The sequence below is a fragment of the Zootoca vivipara genome, chromosome 11 (genome assembly GCF_965207765.1).
Source record: "Zootoca vivipara chromosome 11, rZooViv2.hap1.1, whole genome shotgun sequence".
Lineage (NCBI taxonomy): Eukaryota > Metazoa > Chordata > Lepidosauria > Squamata > Lacertidae > Zootoca > Zootoca vivipara.
The window spans coordinates 15,358,845-15,378,794 of record NC_142594.1 but is presented as its reverse complement, the minus strand read 5'-3'; the positions used below and the strand labels follow the sequence as shown (position 1 = coordinate 15,378,794).

Sequence of the window (19,950 nt, the reverse complement as noted above, 5' to 3'; positions counted from 1 at the left end):
TAAATCAGCAGTGCCAGGGAGTATGATTTTAGAATGTTTCCTGACTTTTCCATATAAATAATAGGTAAACAGGAACAGATATTCTGTCAGCGTGCTGTAAAGCATCCCAAAAAAGAGCAGAAAAAGACAAGCCTTTTTGGAAGGGGAATAAAACTTTTGAAGTTGCAGGACAGATTTTGGCATAGCACTTATATGGGCCCTTAAAATTGATTGAGTGGACTAGACCAGGCATGTCCAACTCTCAAGAGACTACTATAGCAATCTACTTCCACTATAAAAAAGTGGCAGTGATCTACCCATTGAATTGACCGAAGTTGTTGAGCTTTTTTGGGGGGGGAGGAAAAACATTTGTTGAGCATTTTTTTTTGGGGGGGGAGGTCCAAAGATGTTGAGCTTTTTGGGGGGGATCGATCAGGATCATGAGATCGACCAGCATCGACCAGGGATGCCCCACGATCGACCGGTTGGACAGGCCTGAACAAGACGATCCTTGAGATCCCTTCCTTCCAACTCTACAATTCTATGATTTCATTCTCTGCCCTGCCCTTTCCATAACCCCAAAGGTATTTATTTCTGCAGTGTTACTGCATACATAGTGCAATGTTAGGCTGCTGTCAGCAATGTAAGATACTGCGAAACAGCCTGAACTTTCCTTTTTACATTGGTATGTATTTCAGCCGGTTGGTTGCAAATCCCCCAAGTACCTGCTGGATTCAGCATCTGTGAGTCATTCACAAAACTGGTAAGAGAGAAGTAAAGAAAATGGATACATATTCCAATTACCGCAAGGCACGTCTAATAACAGATATTTCAGGGCCTGCCTTTCTCTCGTTCCTTTTTCCAATATCCTAAAATACAAAACCCATCATAAGCAAGTGGAAGTCAATTTTCAATCTACATCCGAGGCATCGTTTGTCATTAGGGTCTATGAGCGCATGAATATTAATTCCCCACTTTCCAATTCTTTCATATCTTTTTTTAAAAGTGCAATTTCATCTTACATCTCTGAATGATAGAGTTCAATTCATTCACATCCAAATAATACGAAGGCCCAGGCTTAAATTACATCTTTTAGAAAAAAAGGCGGTATTCGGGGTTTTCTATTTTTGCGTTATTCATCTTCATCTGTGTCACTGGTGGTTTTTGCACACAGTAAGGCTGAACTGCTTCTACTCTCTCTCTCTCCTTTCCTTGCATAAAATATTTTACAAAATGCATCTATTGGTTGGACATGCCTAGGGCCCAGCATTGGGGTGCTATTGACCTAACCAGGCTGTACACTTTGTTACTCTTCTCCTTAATGCTGGGACCCCCAACATGGCGCCCTCAGGCACCACCCTTGTCCCCTCCCCTTTCCCATTTGATATTTATTTGTTGTTTGGTAAAGGGATGCAGGTGGCGCTGTGGTCTAAACGACTGAGCCTCTTGGGCTTGCTGATCAGAAGGTCGGCGGTTCGAATCCCCACGACGGGGTGAGCTCCCATTGCTCTGTCCCAACTCCTGCCAACCTAGCAGTTCAAAAGCACGCCAGTGCAAGTAGATAAATAGGTACCACTGTGGTGAGAAGGTAAACGGCGTTTCCATACATGCTCTGGTTTCTGTCACAGTGTTCCGTTGCACAAGAAGCGGTTTAGTCATGCTGGCTGCATGACCCAGAAAGCTGTCTGTGGACAAATGCCGGCTCCCTCGGCCTGAAAGCAAGATGAGTGCCGCAACCCCATAGTTGCCTTTGACTGGACTTAACCGTCCAGGGGTCCTTTACGTTTACCTTTTTACCTACATGGATTTTTTGTGTGGAGCGGAGCTGTCAGCTTTTTCTTCTCCTCCATGTTTCATTTACTTTAGAAGGTGTTTTGCCTAATTTATGAGCACCATTGTTATCTCCTCAGTGAAATGGTTATTTTGTGGTGCCCATGACAGTTTCTTAAATTTTCATATTTGCCCCAGGCTTGTGTGTGTGTGTGTGTGTGTGTGTGTGTTGGCGTGGTAACTTTTGAATTCCTCCCATTTATCCTGGACCCATTTCTTCTGGACTCTTCAGAAACATAACATTTGCCAAGTCTCAGGTATCTGGCCAGCATTTCCCCATAGTCATGATCTTCATTGATGTTGAAGTCAATGATTCTTCAACATCAGCTTCGTTGGACTGGTCATGTTGTGCGGATGCATCTTCCAAAGCAACTACTCTATTCCGAACTTAAAAATGGAAAGCGTAATGCTGGTGGTCAACAAAAGAGGTTTAAAGACTGTCTCAAGGCAAATCTTTAAAAAGTGTAGCATAAACACTGACAACTGGGAAACACTGACCTGCGAGCGCTCCAGTTGGAGAACAGCCTTTACCAAAGGTGTCATAGGCTTTGAAGAAACGATCTCAGGACGCAAGGGAGAAATGTGCTAAGAGGAAAGCACGCTTGGCAAATCCACACCGTGATCAACTCCCATCTGGAAACCAATGTGGAAGGACGTGTGGATCCAGAATTGGCTTCCACAGTCACTTATGGACCCATTGTTAAAACCGTGTTTATGGAAGATAATCTTACTCGGCTACGAGTGATCGCCAAAGAGAAGAAATAGTCATGATCAGTGCAATGAATGCGTTTTAACTTTTCTGAAGTATCCCCTTTCTCCTTCACCTAGCCTTTCAGAACCTTTGTCTCATTGTCAGGCCACCTCCCTGGTTTATTTCTTGCTTCTGAAGCATCTAAAAGCATTTGTACTGGTAGTCTTAATGTTTTTATAATTGCATTCTTCAAATTCCTCCCTGCCCACTTTACTTATTGTCAATATACTGCTTTATCTCTCTCACTCTCTTGCTGTCCTCCTTCTCTTCATTGGGACAAGACCTCTGCTCAAAAAGAAAGTTATTTTGCTGCTTATAGTTCTTTATTTGGGTTGTACCAAATTAAGGAGCAAGACTAACCTGAGGTTTATTCATTTCAGTGAGTCTACTCAGAGGAAAACTTAGTCAGATACAACCCTTTATTTATTATTACTTCTTCCAAAGAGTTCAAGGTGGTGTTGTACATGGTTTTCTTCTTCTCCATTTTATCCTCACAACAACCCTGTGATGTAGTTTAGGCTGAGAGAGAGTGACTGGCCCAAGATCACCCAGTGCACTTCATGACTTGAGTCAGGATTTGAACCCATGTCTCCTGTCCCATGGTTCTAGCCTGACACTAACCACTGTACCACACTGCTCAGTGTTCACCCATGACTGATAGATGTTTACTAAGAACTATTGACACGTTTCTTTATTTCCCCTCCGCTTTTGTCTTATTACATACATTTGCTTTGCCCCTGTTTGTGTTCCCCAAAGCGGATGCTCAACTAGAAGGCGCGCAACCCTCCTGGCTGAGCATCAGCTTTGCAAAGGCTGGCAAACATTTTTTAAAAAATACACAAATACAACTTTGAACCACAGCATACAAACTTAGCATACACACTCACGTCATTTTATTAATGCACCTTAGTAATGTGACAGTTATGGTTCCCCTGCAGTGTTTGTTGTATACTGGGTAAACAGATCGCTGACACAATTGACGCTACTCCAATTATTTACACCAAGGAAAATATGTAAGTGTTCCAAGGATGCCTTTAGAGTCTGACATGTAATGTAAATCCATCTTCAGGCACTTTGGGGGAAAGAAAGAAAAAAACAACAACTCATAATGCCGCTTAGCATATCAGCAGTATCACTGGAAAAGCCCAGCAAGTATTACACATAGCCATGAACTGAACATTAAACAAAAAGCACCTAGCCTTTTAATGCAGGGATTTAGAAAGGTTCTGTGTCTTGAGCCCCCATACTTACTGTCCCCTTGGTCATGAGGTGTGCCCCTCTTTCCTACTTCCTCTTTCAGCTCTATGTGATTTTCAAGGTTCAAATTAATTCTGCTGGATGCAACTTTCACACAGATTCCTTGGGGGAAATGAAGTGTTTTCATGCACACGTTCTCTCTTTCTGTATCTAGGGAGGGTGGCGCTGATCCACTGAGGGGAGACAAAGATGTGACCAGAAGGGGTGACACCTACAGCATTCGTTGAAAAACCCAATGGTGGCCGTGGAATTCAAAGGTTGGCAACTTCTGGGATAGTTGATGATGAAGCCATCATGCCCAAAACTCTCCCCTCAATAACGGAACTGAAGTTGGTGCTGCAGCAAGAACTTTTGTAGACACAACAGAGACATCAGTTTCTTCCAGGCCCAGGTCATCCACCCAGGTCTTGATAATACATGCTAGTTTGATGCCCTGATGTATAATCAAATTGTGGACTATTGAGGTTTTATGGCAGACCAACTGGGCAGCATTATACTTACAACTGCAATGTGTTATGTAAATTTCACTTGGATAGATGGTGATCTGGAATTCTTCCAAGGACTTCAGCTATGAGATGATCTGAACCCTAAATGTCTTTGCTTCAAGTTGATCATTCCCTCCTTCTACTTTCCCTTCCTTCTCCAGTACACTTTCCTTACCTAAACACTGAAATAAATGCCCGGAAACCATTGAAAACTACTTTCCCTACTCGAATGTGTTTTCTATCCTTTATATAACTTGATCCCATAAAGGAAAAGAATTCAGCTAGAAGAACCTCAAGGAAAACTGTGAACTTTGATACCCAGAAGAAGTTCTAAGTATATTTTCTTCCAGCATTGCTAAAATAACCCTTAGTTTCCCACACAGCCATTTCTTCTCCTTTCAGGTGGGGTGGGGGTGGGGGAGGAGAGCGTTATATACAGTGGTACCTCAGTTTACAAACAAAATTGGTTTTGGAAGTCTGTACTTAACCTGAAGCATACTTCACCTGAAGCGAACTTTCCCATTGAAAGTAATGGAAAGTGTATTAATCTGTTCTGGACAGGTCCACGGAGTACTTAAACTAAAAATACTCAAACCAAGGCGTACTTAAACCGAGGTATGACTGTAGTTATAAGTAACTTTGGTTACTGATTTCTGATGACACTGGCAATTTTGCAATAGAAGAAACCAGGTTCAGACTGGCAGGCATTTACTTAGAATTCTTGTTCTAAATTCAGTCAAATTTAGAGCAGTTTTTGTTTTGTTTTTTTGACAACTGGGGATTAGAAACAAGTGCTGCTGGCCACTCACAGAGTTGCTTCCCCAGGTGACTGGTTGTGTTTGGTCTGCAAAAATCTCTTCCAGCTGTTTCTCTTCTTTGCTACACAGGCCTTACTGGTACTCTTTTCGCTTTCTGTTTATTTGAGTTATTTACGTATTTATTTAACAAAACGTACACACCCCTTAGTAGAACTGAAGACCTCTGAGGGTTGTCTAAAACAGGTTGTCTAAAATATTCATTAAAAAAATACAAATTTTTAAAAAGCAAACATTAAAACGAAGTTACATCAAACATTTTAAAAGAAAAAATATTTTTAAAAAACCTTTAAACTTGCTAAAATCATCTGTCAAAATCACATGCCTCGGTCGGCTTGCTGGAACCAAAAGGGTTTTTAGCAGGCTCTAAAACCAAATCAGCATCTGTAGAATAACCAATGGGCAGGGAGTTCCAAAGTATAGGTGCCGCCACTCAAAAGAAACACTTTCTTTCAAGTGTGAAATGACTATTCTGTGGCCCATTCAGAAATGCCAGTTCCCCAGATCTAAGTGACTGAGTGGGCAAAATATTCCAAAAGTGGATCACTTCTTCTGGGCTTAGGAGATCCCAAGCCTTAGCAACAGTGTGATTGTTTTGTACAGATCTGCCAAGTGTTTGATGCCCTGCTCTTTCCTCTTCTGACTTCAGAGGGGAGAGCATGGAAAGAGGAAGTGAGCTACGATCAAGTGGGCCAACTTTTAAAACTGCAGGAAAAGGTACGTTGGGCATTTGGTGGGTTTGTTTGACTTGGAGCTGCTGTTGGGCCCAGACCCAATTCATCTCCCAGCACAAGTTGTTTTGAAGCTCAAGAAGTTATTACTCTCTTGCAGTCTAAAGGAGGCCCAAAGGGAAGAATTATTTAAGTACTGTACTGTGCATTTCTCAAATCAAATGGTCCATGTCCCATTTAAAATGCAATGTGGATTGAGGAGATGTGGGGCAGGGCTGTTGTTGTTTTAAAAACATTCTCTCTCTTTTTTTTTTACAAAGAAGCAAGTACAGCACATCCTTCTTAATACCACCTTCATTTTGTCCTGTAGAACATGTGGCTATATATGGCACAATTTCTATCCTTAGCTCATACAAGCCCTTTTCAGATGCTCATCTTGGGAATCCATGAGCTGAATGAAACACGAGGGAAAAGGTAAACAACCGTGAAGTGCAAATCTTTAAATGTATATGCAGTCTTAAAAGTCCAGTATAAAGTGCAATAATCAAGTCCGATCAATCTTTGAGAATTGTGAGCTTCGGTAGTCTTGTTAAGCTTTTACCCATGAACCTTTGAAAGAGTCCGCCCCCTGAGGAAACCATTCCTGTGAAATAGGGAAGAAGCTAGCCGCCCGTCGGATGAGTTAAGAACGCATGGGAAGAGATAAGAATGCATGATAGCACTTTATTATCGGACTTGATTATTGCACTTTATACTGGACTTTTAAGACTTCGAGCATGAGATTTTGTACACATTTTTGAATCTCCTTGTATATGTGAAGGTTGTTGGTGCATATACATTTAAATATTTGCACTTCACTGTAGTTTACCTTTTCATTCCCTTCCTCCTCTAGGCAGGGCGGGGAGGAGCCAGGAGGAGGGAGGGAGGAGGCGCCACCACCGTGTGAGGGAGAGGGAGGGAGAGGAAAAGAATGTGCACACTGGCAATCCACACGGTGATTCCCGGACTGTCCGCAGGCCAGATCCAGAAGGCAATTGTACCTGATCTGGCCTGCGGCCCTTAGTTTGCCAAGCCATGACCTAACAAGTTGCTGCCCAGAGCACAACATGGTGCTTGGGGCATTCAGCTGGCCCTCAGACCATCTGCTTGGTTCTGACCAATGACTGCTGCCTCTACAAACTTTTCAATTTCTTTTTGTAGAGTTGAGGTTTGGGCAGTGGCGTTGCATGGAGGGTGGCACCGGGGCAGTTGCCCTGGTGCAAAATGGTTAGGGGCACAAAATATCCACACCTGGTGATGCCTCAATACAGCTCCGTTGAAAATGTCGTCACCTTGCAAACCAGGAAGTGACCTCGCCAGACAATGGAACAACTCTTCTTATCTTATCTCTGTGGCTGCAATCTCCTGGGTAATGTAGATGCCATTAGGCAGGTAAATGTGCATACGTACTCAGTCTGTTTCCCTCTCTCCCACCTACCCCTCCATATGGCCCCGGGCACTGGCAACCCATGCTACACCACTGGTTTCGGGTTTTTTGTTGTTGTGAGAGTTGCCTTTGAGGGGGAGATATTGCCTGCTTTTTTTGTCTGTGGTATATGGTATGTGGTATAGGTGTTTTGCTTGTTTGCTTGTTTGCAGGAGTGGGTGGGTTGTGAACATCACCAGTTTCCCTCCGTGTCTCAAATCTTCCATTCTTGGGCAAGGTGATTGAGCGAGTGGTTGCTGAACAACTCCAGGCACGCCTGGAAGAAGCGGACCATTTGGATCCCTTCCAGTCGGGATTCAGGCCTCATCATGGGACTGAAACGGCCCTGGTCGCACTGGTCGATGATCTCCGGCGGGCTAGGGACAAAGGTGAGAGCTGTTTCCTAGTCCTGCTGGATCTCTCAGCAGCTTTTGACACCATCGACTATAACATCCTTCTGGACCGTCTAAAGGGGTTGGGAGCTGGGGGCACTGTCATACAGTGGTTCCGCTCCTTCCTCCTGGGCCGTGTTCAGAAAGTGGTGGGGGGGGGATGAGTGTTCAAACCCCTGGGCTCTCACTTGTGGGGTGCCTCAGGGCTCTGTCCTCTCCCCCATGCTTTTTAACATCTACATGCAGCCGCTGGGAGAGATCATCAGGGGGTTTGGGCTGGGTGTTCATCAGTATGCAGAGGATACCCAGCTCTACCTCTCTTTCAAATCAGAACCAGTGAAGGCAGTGAAGGTCCTGTGTGAGTGCCTGGAGGCGGTTGGAGGATGGATGGCGGCTAACAGATTGAGGTTGAATCCTGACAAGACAGAAGTACTGTTCGTGGAGGACAGGAGGCGGGCAGGTGTGGAGGATTCCCTGGTTCTGAATGGGGTAACTGTGCCCCTGAAGGACCAGGTGCGCAGCCTGGGAGTCATTTTGGACTCATAGCTGTCCATGGAGGCGCAGGTCAATTCTGTGTCCAGGGCAGCTGTCTATCAGCTCCATCTGGTATGCAGGCTGAGACCCTACCTGCCTGCAGACTGTCTAGCCAGAGTGGTGCATGCTCTGGTTATCTCCCGCTTAGACTACTGCAATGTGCTCTACGTGGGGCTACCTTTGAAGGTGACTCGGAAACTACAACTAATCCAGAATGCGGCAGCTAGACTGGTGACTGGGAGCGGCCGCCGAGACCACATAACACCGGTCTTGAAAGATCTACATTGGCTCCCAGTACGTTTCCGAGCACAATTCAAAGTGTTGGTGCTGACCTTTAAAGCCCTAAATGGCCTCGGTCCAGTATACCTGAAGGAGCGTCTCCACCTCCATCATTCTGCCCGGACACTGAGGTCCAGCACCGAGGGCCTGCTGGCGGTTCCCTCGTTGCGAGAAGCCAAGTTGCAGGGAACTAGGCAGAGAGTCTTCTCGGTGGTGGCGCCTGCCCTGTGGAACACCCTCCCAACAGATAACAGATGTCAAAGAGGAAAACAACTACCAGACTTTTAGAAGACATCTGAAGGCAGCCCTGTTCAGGGAGGCTTTTAATGTTTAATAGATTCTTGTGTTTTATTTTTCTGTTGGAAGCCGCCCAGAGTGGCTGGGGAAACCCAGCCAGATGAGCGTGGTATTATTATTATTATTATTATTATTATTATTATTATTATTATGTGTGAAATTTTGTAGTTCACATGGCTGGTGGTTTCTTACATTTTCAGATGTGCCCCCGGGCCCATAAAAGGTTGGTGACCTCTGGCGGAGACCATAATGAGCCAGATGGAACAATCGTCTGAATCAGTAGGATACAGATTAATATATTCATATAAAGAAAGAGTATTCATATCATCAGACTTGCTGCTGAAGCATATGAATGTAAGTATTTGTTTGCAAATATACAGTGACTGGAGAGGAGGGGATAGCAAAGAGGAGAGGATTATAAGGACGAGAACAAAACCTGCCTTCAGGGCTGTTGTGCCTCAATAGATATGCACTCCTCGTGGAGGTTTGATAAATGACCTTTCCGCTGTTACCGAATCAAAAGGACAGATCAGTTTCCAGATTGAGTGAAGCAGAGTGAATCACATGATCTCTGGTGAGCTTTGGAATGTTTAGCAAATGAAGTCATCGAGACAGCATTAAAAAGAGTTATGTCTCTGTTGCCTAGTTGTGTTTATGGAAAAATGAGATTGGGGGATTGGGTTTTTTTTTTGCTTAAGCACATAGTGTTCTTTGCTACCTAGCTGCGCACGGATTGTTTCAATAAAGTCATCGTTGCTCCTGATGAGCCTACAGAAATGGCATCTGTGGAGGCAAGGCTATCTGTGCCCTGTGATTTCCCAGAGGTTTGGCTGCGCCTTCAATGTGTGACTCTGTGTGCCCTATAAAAAAAGACAAGCGATCTCTGCATTTCATCCAAATTAGTAAACCAAGGAGCACATGAGATATATATCGATGGAGATTATTTGTTGATGATGATGGTAAGAAAGTATATTGTGGCATAACTGTTAAACGTCCATCTAAATATCTATGTAAATTGTACAGCAGCTGAAGAATTTTCCTTTTCTTCAGCCTAGGGAAAGTTCCCACAGATCAAAACTTACCTTTTAATACATTTGTCCTCAGTCATTTCCTAATCCTCAATCCCTGTCAAAACAACCACTTAGTCTGAGCAAAATATCTATGGGTGGGATACTCAACCCAGTTCCCTCCACATGTGGCTGAACAAAACTCCCATAACCCCTGGCCTTTAGGCAACACATTTTTATAGGAGGTACAGTATTTCAAAAGGCTAGCTAGCAATGTGTTCCCTGTCAAAAGACAATTTCACGAGGAAGCATTAAACACAAAGAAACAACCACTCTACTCTAGAAATAATTATGAACACTGGGCATCAGTAGAAAGGCTTGTATATAGGCAGGAGATAACTAATTTACCTTCTGTTTAAGGGATAGGGTCATCAGATTGAAAAGGAGATCTCCTTGTAGAGATCTCCAGAGTTGGTTACTGAGAGTACATGTGTGATTTTGTGTGTGTGTGTGTAAACACACACACACACACACACACACACACACACACACACACGTTGGCATGTTTCAATCAAAGTAAATTAATCACAGTTCAATAACAGGTCATATTACAGCTTTCTAAGACAAGAAATGTAAACATTATGAGTTTCTATTCAGTCAGCCAGCCAATTAGATAAAAGCAAGGCCACTCAATAGCCCCACAGATATTGCAGCCTTCCTATCAGCCCAAAGGAGTACATATCACACAAGATAAAGTACCCACAGATTAGCACACCAAGACCTTTGGACTTCAGGCTTGTTCATGTTGGCCTTGGTACAATGGGTGTCAAAATGATTTTTCTTTAGTAACAGCAGCTTAACAAACATTGCCAGTAATCTTGATGATGCCAAAACGCATATGTGATATTGGAGTCTCAATTCACCCGAAGTCATAACTTTGTTCCCTTGAAATCATAGAATCATAAAATCATAGAATTGTAGAGTCGGGAGGCAACATTTGTGTCCAACCCCCTGCAATGCAGGAACCTCAGCTAAAACATCCATGGCAGATGGCCATCCAAGGAAGGAGATTCCACCACCTTCTGAGGGAGACCCATCCCACTTTCGAACAGCTCTTACTGTCAGGTAGTTTTTCCTCATGTTTAGTCAGAATCGCCTTTCTTGTAGCTTGAGTCCTACCCTTCATAGCAGGAGAAAACAAGCTTGTTCCCTCTTCCATGTGACAGCCCTTGAGATATTTGAAGATGGCTATCATGTCTCCTCTTTTCCAGGCTAAACATAGGCAGATCCTTTGAGAGTTCCCCATTTGGCTTGGTTTCCAGACCCTTGATCATCTCGGTTGCTCTCCTCTGCACACGTCAGTGGGACTAAAAAATAAATAAAAAGTCCAAAACATGCTTACTTGAAAATAACTCCCTTTTAGGATGGACATTTGATTGGTTGCTGCCGTGGCTGTCAGCAGCTATTGTGCATGTTATTGGTTGCTGCGTCAATGGGGGTGGTGTTGATTGGACGACGCTGCGGCAATTGTGCGGGCAATAGGCAGCTTCTGCCGGTGAGGGGACAGACGACAGGCGGATTTTGCGGTGTGTGCCGGTGAGCGATTTTCGACACTCCCCCCTAAAAAAACCTCAATTTTGTGCCATCTCCCCCCATTTTCTTAAACTGGAGTCCCCCCAAATAGGGGGGTATCTTATACATGGGGGAGTCTTATACATCAAATATATATCACAAAGTCTATCAGGGATGGGGAACCTGTAGCCCCCAAATGCGACTGCAATTCCCATCATACCTAATCATTGGTCAAGCTGGCTCCGGCTGATGGGAGTTATAGTCCAACCACCTGGAGAACTTTCAGATGCTCCTGAACTCCCATAATTCCAAGCACTGGGACTATGTTGGCTAGGGTGGAGGGGAGTTTTTGTTAACCACCTATGATGGGCCTCCTTATTCATTTCAGGAACTTGCCTTCAGTAACAACTAAACATCCTTTTTGTCATCCCTAGAATATAACAGATTCTAATTTTATTGCTGATCTTGCTGTTGCTGCTGATTTTATTGTGTAAAGGGTCACACTGCTAATACGTTTTATTTCTGGCTTTTGGCTCTCTTACCAAAATGGTACGTTATTTTAGTGCACTTAACGTTTTAAAATGTTGTTTGCTGTCTCATTACTTTGTTCACCCATCCCGTGGAACATGAGATGTCCAACAGATAAACAACTATTTGACTTTTAGAAGACATCTGCAGGCAGCTCTGTTCAGGGAACCTTTTAATGGTTGATGTTTTATTGCGTTTTTAATATTTTGTTGGGAGCCACCCAAAGTGGCTGGGGTAACCCAGACAGGTGGGTGGCATCATCCTCATCATCTTTGGGTAACAGACTATAAATATTTAAATACACATAGAATTAAATATCAGTGGAGTTGGGGCATTCATTTGGTGCACAGCAGACAAAACCAAATGCTGCAGGACTCTTAATCCCAATGACTACCAGTCAACATGACCAATGGTTAGGGGTTGTGGGAGTTGAGGTCCAGCAGCAGGTAGAAGGCCACACCAAGGACTAAGTCCCATTAACTCAGTGGGACTTACTTCCGAGTAGTCTATTCATTCATTCATTCATTCATTCATTCAATTTATATCCCATCCTTCCTCCCAAATGAGTCCAGGGTGACCTGTGTAACATCTAATGCAGGGGTGGCCAACTTCCAAGAGACTGCGATCGGCTTACAGAGTTAAAAACTGGCAGTGATCTACCCTGATCTTTGGGGATCAGGTCAAAGTTGTGAGCTTTTTTAGGGAAGGGGAAAGCCCCATTTTTGAGGGGTGCAGAGCAAAAAAAAATGAGCTTTTTTTAGGGGAGCCAAAGTTGTTGAGCTTCTTTGGGGGAGCCATTGATCTACCAGTGATCTACCACAGATGTCCAGTGATCTACTGGTAGATCAGGATCTACCTGTTGGATGTGCCTGATCTAATGCATGTCTACTTAGAAGTCCTACTGAATTCAATGAGACTTATTCTCAGTGAAGCACATATTGGATTGCAACCTGTTGCATGTGCCTTCTTCATGCTAACTCATTTATCCCGTTTAAAGTATTTCTCTCTCTCTCTCTTCTGCATATCACTGACCCGTTGGGGGAAATTGTATGCTTTGTTGGAATCTACTCACAGGGAACAATACCCAGTTTATTAAGCAAAACAAGTGGCTTCCTTTCATCACATTGTGTTCGTAATGTCTTTCATATGAAAAACGGGGATTCAGCATCACCAGGATCACATTCTAAGCTGGGATCTTTGGTGATCACTCGTAGCCGAGTAAGATTGCCTTCCATAAACACTGTTTGAACAATGAGTCCGTAAGTGACTGTGGAGGCCAATTCTGGATCCACACGTCCTTCCACAGTGGGGACATTGGTTTCCAGGTGGGTGTTGATCATGGTGTGGATTTGCCAAGCGTGCCTTCCTCTTAGCATGTTTCTCACTTGCGTCCTGAGTTCGAGTTGTCTTCAAAGCCCATGACACCTTTGGTAAAGGCTGTTCTCCAACTGGAGCGCTTACAGGCCAGTGTTTCCCAGTTGTCAGTATTTATACTACCTTTTTAAAGATTTGCCTTAGCCATCAGCCCTAGAGCGCAGAACCAATGGTGAGAGATGATGGGAATTGTAGTCCACAACATCTAGAGGGCACCACTTTGGCTACCCAGATTCTATTCTGTTCAGGTCAATTTGCAGAAGCAACGGGGTTCCTTCTATTGGTTTTGTTCCTATCGCTTCTATGGTTCCATGGTGTGATGATCTTGAAGGAAGTGTTGCCCAGATTTCTGCTGAACACTATTTGAGACCATGAAAATGGTTCAAAAATGCTGCCATGGCTTGACTGTGCAATTTTATCCAAAAAAGGGGCAGAAGAGGTATCAAGTGATTCCTTATTATGCATAATGTTACATTCGTGCTGAAGCATGGAATTGTGGCTAGAACGTGGGAGCCTTTAGGTTCTTAGCTGGCTATCTGGATATTTATTCTGAAGTCAAGAGGCAACAATCCTATTGATTTTTGTTGGACAGGATGGGATGGAACTAAACGTTTCCAGATGAAATTACATACTTGCAAAAAACCACATGTTGTTTTTTCACATTCTGTGCACGGAGCTCAATTCATCTTCATGTTATTTACCGTAGCTGGTAAATAATAACCCATTTAAAAACTTTATTAAATTACAAATAATGGTAGGAAGGGAACATATACTCAAAACTGCTGAAGGATGGGAGGAAGGAAACTGAAAAATAGGAGGAAGGGTGTGTGGAATGCTTTCCCCACTATTAGCTAACCACATGGGGTGGTGGTGGTGGAATGCAGAGTCAGGTGTCAGGATCCTAAGATCAGATTTTCCTTCTTCAAGGAATGAGGTTAATGTGGATTTTCTCCTGTCCACCAGGTTGGCAATCAAGATAGACTTTCCCCCATGCATGTGCTGCTTCTGCACAATTGGTTCTGCTGGAGGCAGAATAAACCATCAGAGCCGTAGATAGATTTTACAGGAAGGCATGGACCAATCCAGGCAAGATACAGATTCAAGTGAAGCTCTAAACCAGACATGCAGGTTACAGATGTGGTAAATGGAATAACACAAGTTTAGGTTGGGTGGTTGGGTGGAGACCCCAAAACTTCGCTTTGTTTTTTTGTCCGCCTCTATGTTTTCCAAAATGACAATGATGTAATTTACGTGTATGTCGTTGCACAAGGAATTTTGTTCCAAGCATAGAATATAGGGACTTTCATTTGCGAGTCTTTCTAGGTGCTGCATTTTGCCACCTAACACAGCAAACATCTGTTTTCCTAAACATCTGTTTAACTTCAAACGTTGAGAATAATCCCAATGTGTCACATTTTTCAGTCAGTTCAGAGTGTTCATTGTGTTCTTGAATAATATCCTTTTAAAAGATGGGCCGAGTGACCATGATCCTTGCACAATAATAAAACAATCCGCACCCCTGTATTGCTTTGTTAAATTTATATTTTAAGAAACTATGCCCCAATTTTGTTGCGATAGTAATTGTATTTTTGAAAATATATATGTGTGTCATTCAGAATCATGTTCTGGATGTTCATAGACCAACCCTAGCATGAATGAAATCCAATTGATATTGGGCCACTTTCTGCAACTGCCTTCAAGACATCCCAAGTATCTAGGAAACAACATGTAATTGTGCCTTTTTTTAAAAATTCATTTTAAGTTGCATTGGCCTCCGGCAGCAGCACATGGGGTGTGGGGAGACAGGAGCAGCTGTCAATCCAGACCTCTCCAGTACTCTCCACTGCCTTGACCCTCACCACCTCTGTTCCACTATCAAGAGAGTGCCACTACTCCTCTGCTCCTCCTCACGCACCACTGCTGTCGGCCAGCATAATGAATTTGGAGAATAAATATCAAGTAATGGACGTTCCTGTGTATTTACATAGTGACGGTCAGTATGGACCAGAGTTACATAGCGCCCCCATAGGCAGAGTTTAAAGAACTTTGTGTTGATGGCATAAAACAGGGGTCAGCAAACTTTTTTTAGGAGGGGCGGGTCCACTGTTGCCTGACTGTCTTGCAACAGGGAATCGGGCAAGAAACTTGTGGCTTTCCAAATGTTATTGGATAACAGTTCCCACAATCTCTGACTATTAGCTTTGCTGGCTGGGGCAGATGGGTGTTGAAGTCCAGCAACATCTGGCAGGCCACCGGTTCCCCATCCCTGTCTAGCTCCTAATCTTATATGGAACCCTCAGGCCCGCGATACCTCAAGGACCACATCTCCCCATGTGAACCAACCCAGACTCTGTGATCATCACCTGAAGCCCTGATTTGTGTTTCCCCTCCATGAGAGGTCCAGAGGGTGGGAACACAAGAACAGGTCTTTTCTGTGGTGCCTCCCTGCTTGTGGAATGCTCTCTCCAGGGAGGCTCGCATGGCTCCTTCCTTATCTGTCTTTAGGCACCAGGCAAAAATATTCCCCTTCTCTCAGGCCTTGTCAGGGAATACTCTGAAGACGAAGGCTGGGGAATGCAGCAGCAGGCACAACAGCTTAGTTCATAAGAAGAGGAGGAATATTAACCCCCCTATTCTCAGCATTTCCAGAAGCAGAGAGAAAGGCAGAGACAGAAGCTGCACAGTTGAGAGAGGAGCTACCCAGCCTTGAGATAGTAGCCAAGCAACCAGAAAGGAGGGAGCAGCTGGGCAATACATCAGTCGAGAGTGGGGGGAACCACCTTCCTCCCCCCAAACTTGGAGGTCCGAGCGTGTAAAAAAACAAAGGAGATGCAGAGGAGGAGGGACATCTCGTTGGTGTGCTTCCTGCTGTGGAGGTGGGGGGAGGAGTCTGAGCAACTGCTATCCTTGCAGAGAGAAACCGGTCTGTGCTCACAACATGATACTGTAATAAAAAGATTATAAATCTACCAGATGCTTGTTAATTCTTATTGGTGAGCTACCAGAAGGGTACTTGACAAGTCTTTGGCTGATAAAACAATCTATGGCCCTTTATATATTGTGTGTGGGGTGGTATTGTTTTAGTTTGTCAGTTACTATGGTATGTATTTTTGTGTTTTTATATTGTAAACCACCCTGTGATTCTTGGATGAAGGGTGGTATAGACATTTAATAAATACATAAATAAATCTCTCCCCCCCCCACCCTTTGGGGTTATCCAAGGACCGCTAGGACGACTCAGTACAAAATATACGACAACTCTCCCATGGTGAAAGAAGGGAACCTAGAAACTCGACTTGTTCCTGGTCCAACAATTCTCTCCAGAGGACTGTATATTTCTATGAAGAAGCCTGGCCCAATTCACTTTTATATACTGCGACATCTGTATGTTAGATGGTTGTGACTCTGAGGGCGATTATAGACACAATTTGAATCACATTCTGTGCCTCATCCCTATCCAGGCCTAATTCCTGTTATCCATCATGCCTAGTTTAAAATAATGCCTGTTTTTTTGGCACAGAGGAATTGATAGCACTGGAAAGTTGGCAGATATATTTGTTTAAGCAACGTTTCCCAACAGTCTGCTGGCAGGTGTTTTTGGAGGGCTTTGAGCTCAGCTTTTTGGATAGACCGTGTGCCTGCCAATGTACATAGCAACAGAGCAGGAAAGTGTTTTCCTTTACCACAGTTTGTACAGTGCAGAGCTGCAGATACTGTGTTGTCAGGAACTTATTTTGGCAGCCGACTCAACAACTGCAGAGAGATAAAGCACAATATGATGATCTATGATAGGTTATGCTCCTGGCGGTGAACCTATCACACTCTTGTTTGTTGCTTCTAAGAATCAAGCAGATTCTCTTACTTTTTTTAAAAAAAAATCACCAGTTTCCATTGTCTCCGTACAACTGAGCAATAGTTGCAAAAAGCCAATGTCTAAAGCATCCGAAGTGCATAAAACATAATGCACTTTTTGCGCAATAAATATAAATAACCCCATGCTTATGTGGCAGAGGCTGGTTCTTCCATCCTCTGCAGAATCTGCTGGGTTCCCTCTCTGCTTGGTTCACCCAAGATTGAGCAAACAGGGAGATGAAAGGACTAGAGAAACTGCATGGACACCTGGGGAAAATATGGCCTTCAAAGATAAAGCACAGGAAGCAGAAAGAAATATGAGATATACACCATAGCTGCAATGAGTGGGGCTTCAAAGGGAGCCCAAGTGAAACTCTGAAGGGAGGAAGAGAGGAGAGCAGAGAGATGTATGCCATCCTTTAACTGCATGGAGCCCATTTCAAAGTCTGTGCTGTGGTGTTAAAGTATGCCCAAGATATACTTTCTTGGTGGGGATTTTGAAGCAGAAAATGCATCTTATGGCATTGGTGTGGCGCCCCCTGCAGTGCAACACCCAGTGCGACCACACTGGTTGTGCTACCTGAAAACCGCCTCTAGTGGGAGCATATGGGATGGCATTTTGATGTGGGTGACACACTGTGTAGATGCTGGGGGGAAAATATTGCATGCATGCGGAGTACTGCGTCCACTGTAAAACTGCAGTGTGGAAGTGCCCCTTGTGTTCTCATGGGAGTGTCAGGGACTGGGCAGAGGAGGAATGGTGGAGACCGCCTCCCCAGCCTGACCCTTCCAGAGAACAAGGAAACAGTTCAGAATTACAACGGGTTTGAGGGAGATGACAGCTCAGAGGAAGATGAGGGGGAAAGCTGGGAAATAATGGGAGAGGAGGAGGAGGAGGAAGAGGAAGCAGAACTGGAGCAGTTGGCTGACACGTTATCACTAGAAAGCATTCCATACCCACCATCTCCCAGAACCCGGTGAGCGTTAAAAATAGGAGAGCAAAGGGCTCAGAAGCAAAAGGCCCTCAGCGCCAGCTGTAAAAGGGATGACGAATGAGGAAGTGGGAGAGAAGGGGAGGGGAGATTTACTCAGAGCAACGCCATTACTCCAAGAGGCTGCCTTTCTAGGCCTCTCTCTGTGAACATTGAATAAAAAGCAATTGGTAAGAACTTCCTTGTCTTATCTGTTCCTGGCATCCTGCTGTGGGGGTTGGATCCTCTGAAGCTCGACAAAGAGCTTACGTTTTACATTACTCCTTTTCAAGTCACTGGAATGATGATGATGATAATGATAATGATAATAATTTTATTGTTTATACGCCACCCATCGGACTGGGTTGACCCAGCCACTCTGGATGGCTTCCAGCACATACAAAAACATAATGTAACATCAAACATTAAAAACGTCCCTACCTTCAGATGTTTCCTAAATGTTATATAATTACTCAACATCTGATGGAAGGGCATTCCACAGAATGGGTGCCACGACCGAGAAGCCCCCCTTGGGTTCCCTGTAGCTTCGCATCTTGCAATGAGGGAACTGCCAGAAGGCCCTCGGAGGTGGATCTCAGTGTCCGGATTGGAAAATGGAGGTGGAGACGCTCCTTCAGGAATACAAGTTTGAGGCCTGAGGCCATTTAGGGCTTTAAAAGTCAACACCAACACTTTGAATTGTGCACCTGATGTTAGAGATTCCTCGATAGGTATGCCCTCCTCAGCGCCACGTCCTCAGCTTCAGGCACTTTAGAGAATGCCGCAGTGTAAAAAGCAGCAATAAGTAAAATGCCGTGAGTTTTTCAACAGTCTTTGTTTTTCAGCGACAATCTCTGGGATCGGAGAGAGCGCACCTCGACCTTAAATGGATCAGATTGATAGTGACAGTTGGAAACGTCGCAGTTCGAACGTTTGCCCAAATCCAATCAGCTAATCATGCTGTTTAAATTAATCGCTGTGTATGTAATTGGTTCCAAATACCAAGAGCAAAGGAAATAAATGAACAACAAAACAATTAAGTGAGAGCAGCAAGAGGCCCTATTGTTCACAGTTGCATCCAGTCCACTCCAACTTCCGTTCAGCCTCTGGCTCCAGCTGGAATGCATTCTGCATGCCTTCCAAAGTCTGTTGCAGAGGAACCAGCTCCCCTTCAATGGGTTGTTGTAAGTCACCACACCATAAGCTCCTTATTTTGAAGCATTGTTTTCATTAGGGAAACGTCCAATGCCACTTCATTCAACAGCACCAAACCCTAGGAGCCCTTCGGAGAAACTTAGGAAATACATACAGTTGAACGCTTTCTTGATCCCACTCATCTCAGCAAGGCTTCACCGTCTCTGACTTCTGCTGGACTGCTCTCTTAGAAGCTTAGGCTGCACATTTCCCAAATTTATGAGTGGCAAGGCCATACCCTCCAACCTTTTTCCAATGAAAATAGGGTTGTCCTATCCATTCTGAAGGAAATTAGCCCTGAGTGCTCACTGGAAGGACAGATCCTGAAGCTGAGGCTCCAATACTTTGGCTACCTCATGAGAAGAGAAGACTCCCTGGAAAAGACCCTGATGTTGGGAAAGATGGAGGGCACAAGGAGAAGGGGACGACAGAGGATGAGGTGGTTGGACAGTGTTCTCGAAGCTACTAACATGAGTTTGACCAAACTATGGGAGGCAGTGGAAGACAGGACTGCCTGGCGTGCTCTGATCCATGGGGTCACGAAGAGTCGGACACGACTGAACGACTAAACAACAATCCTATTCCATAATAATAGTAGTAGTAGTAGTAGTAATTTTATTATTTATACCCCGCCCTTCTGACTGGGTTGCCACAGCCATTCTGGGCGGCTTCCAACATATACAGGATAAAAACGTAA

At 44.2% G+C, this 19,950-nt stretch overlaps 1 long non-coding RNA gene across 1 annotated transcript in view; it reads left to right on the top strand.

The window, feature by feature from the left end:
- The window catches only part of LOC148684215 (uncharacterized), a 91,721-nt gene extending 87,204 nt beyond the window's left edge, over positions 1 to 4,517 (top strand). The window contains exon 3 of the long non-coding RNA XR_015946325.1: positions 3,972 to 4,517. This is a non-coding gene — a long non-coding RNA (uncharacterized LOC148684215). The remainder of the gene's footprint in view (positions 1 to 3,971) is intronic.
- The last annotated feature ends 15,433 nt before the right edge of the window (positions 4,518 to 19,950 follow it).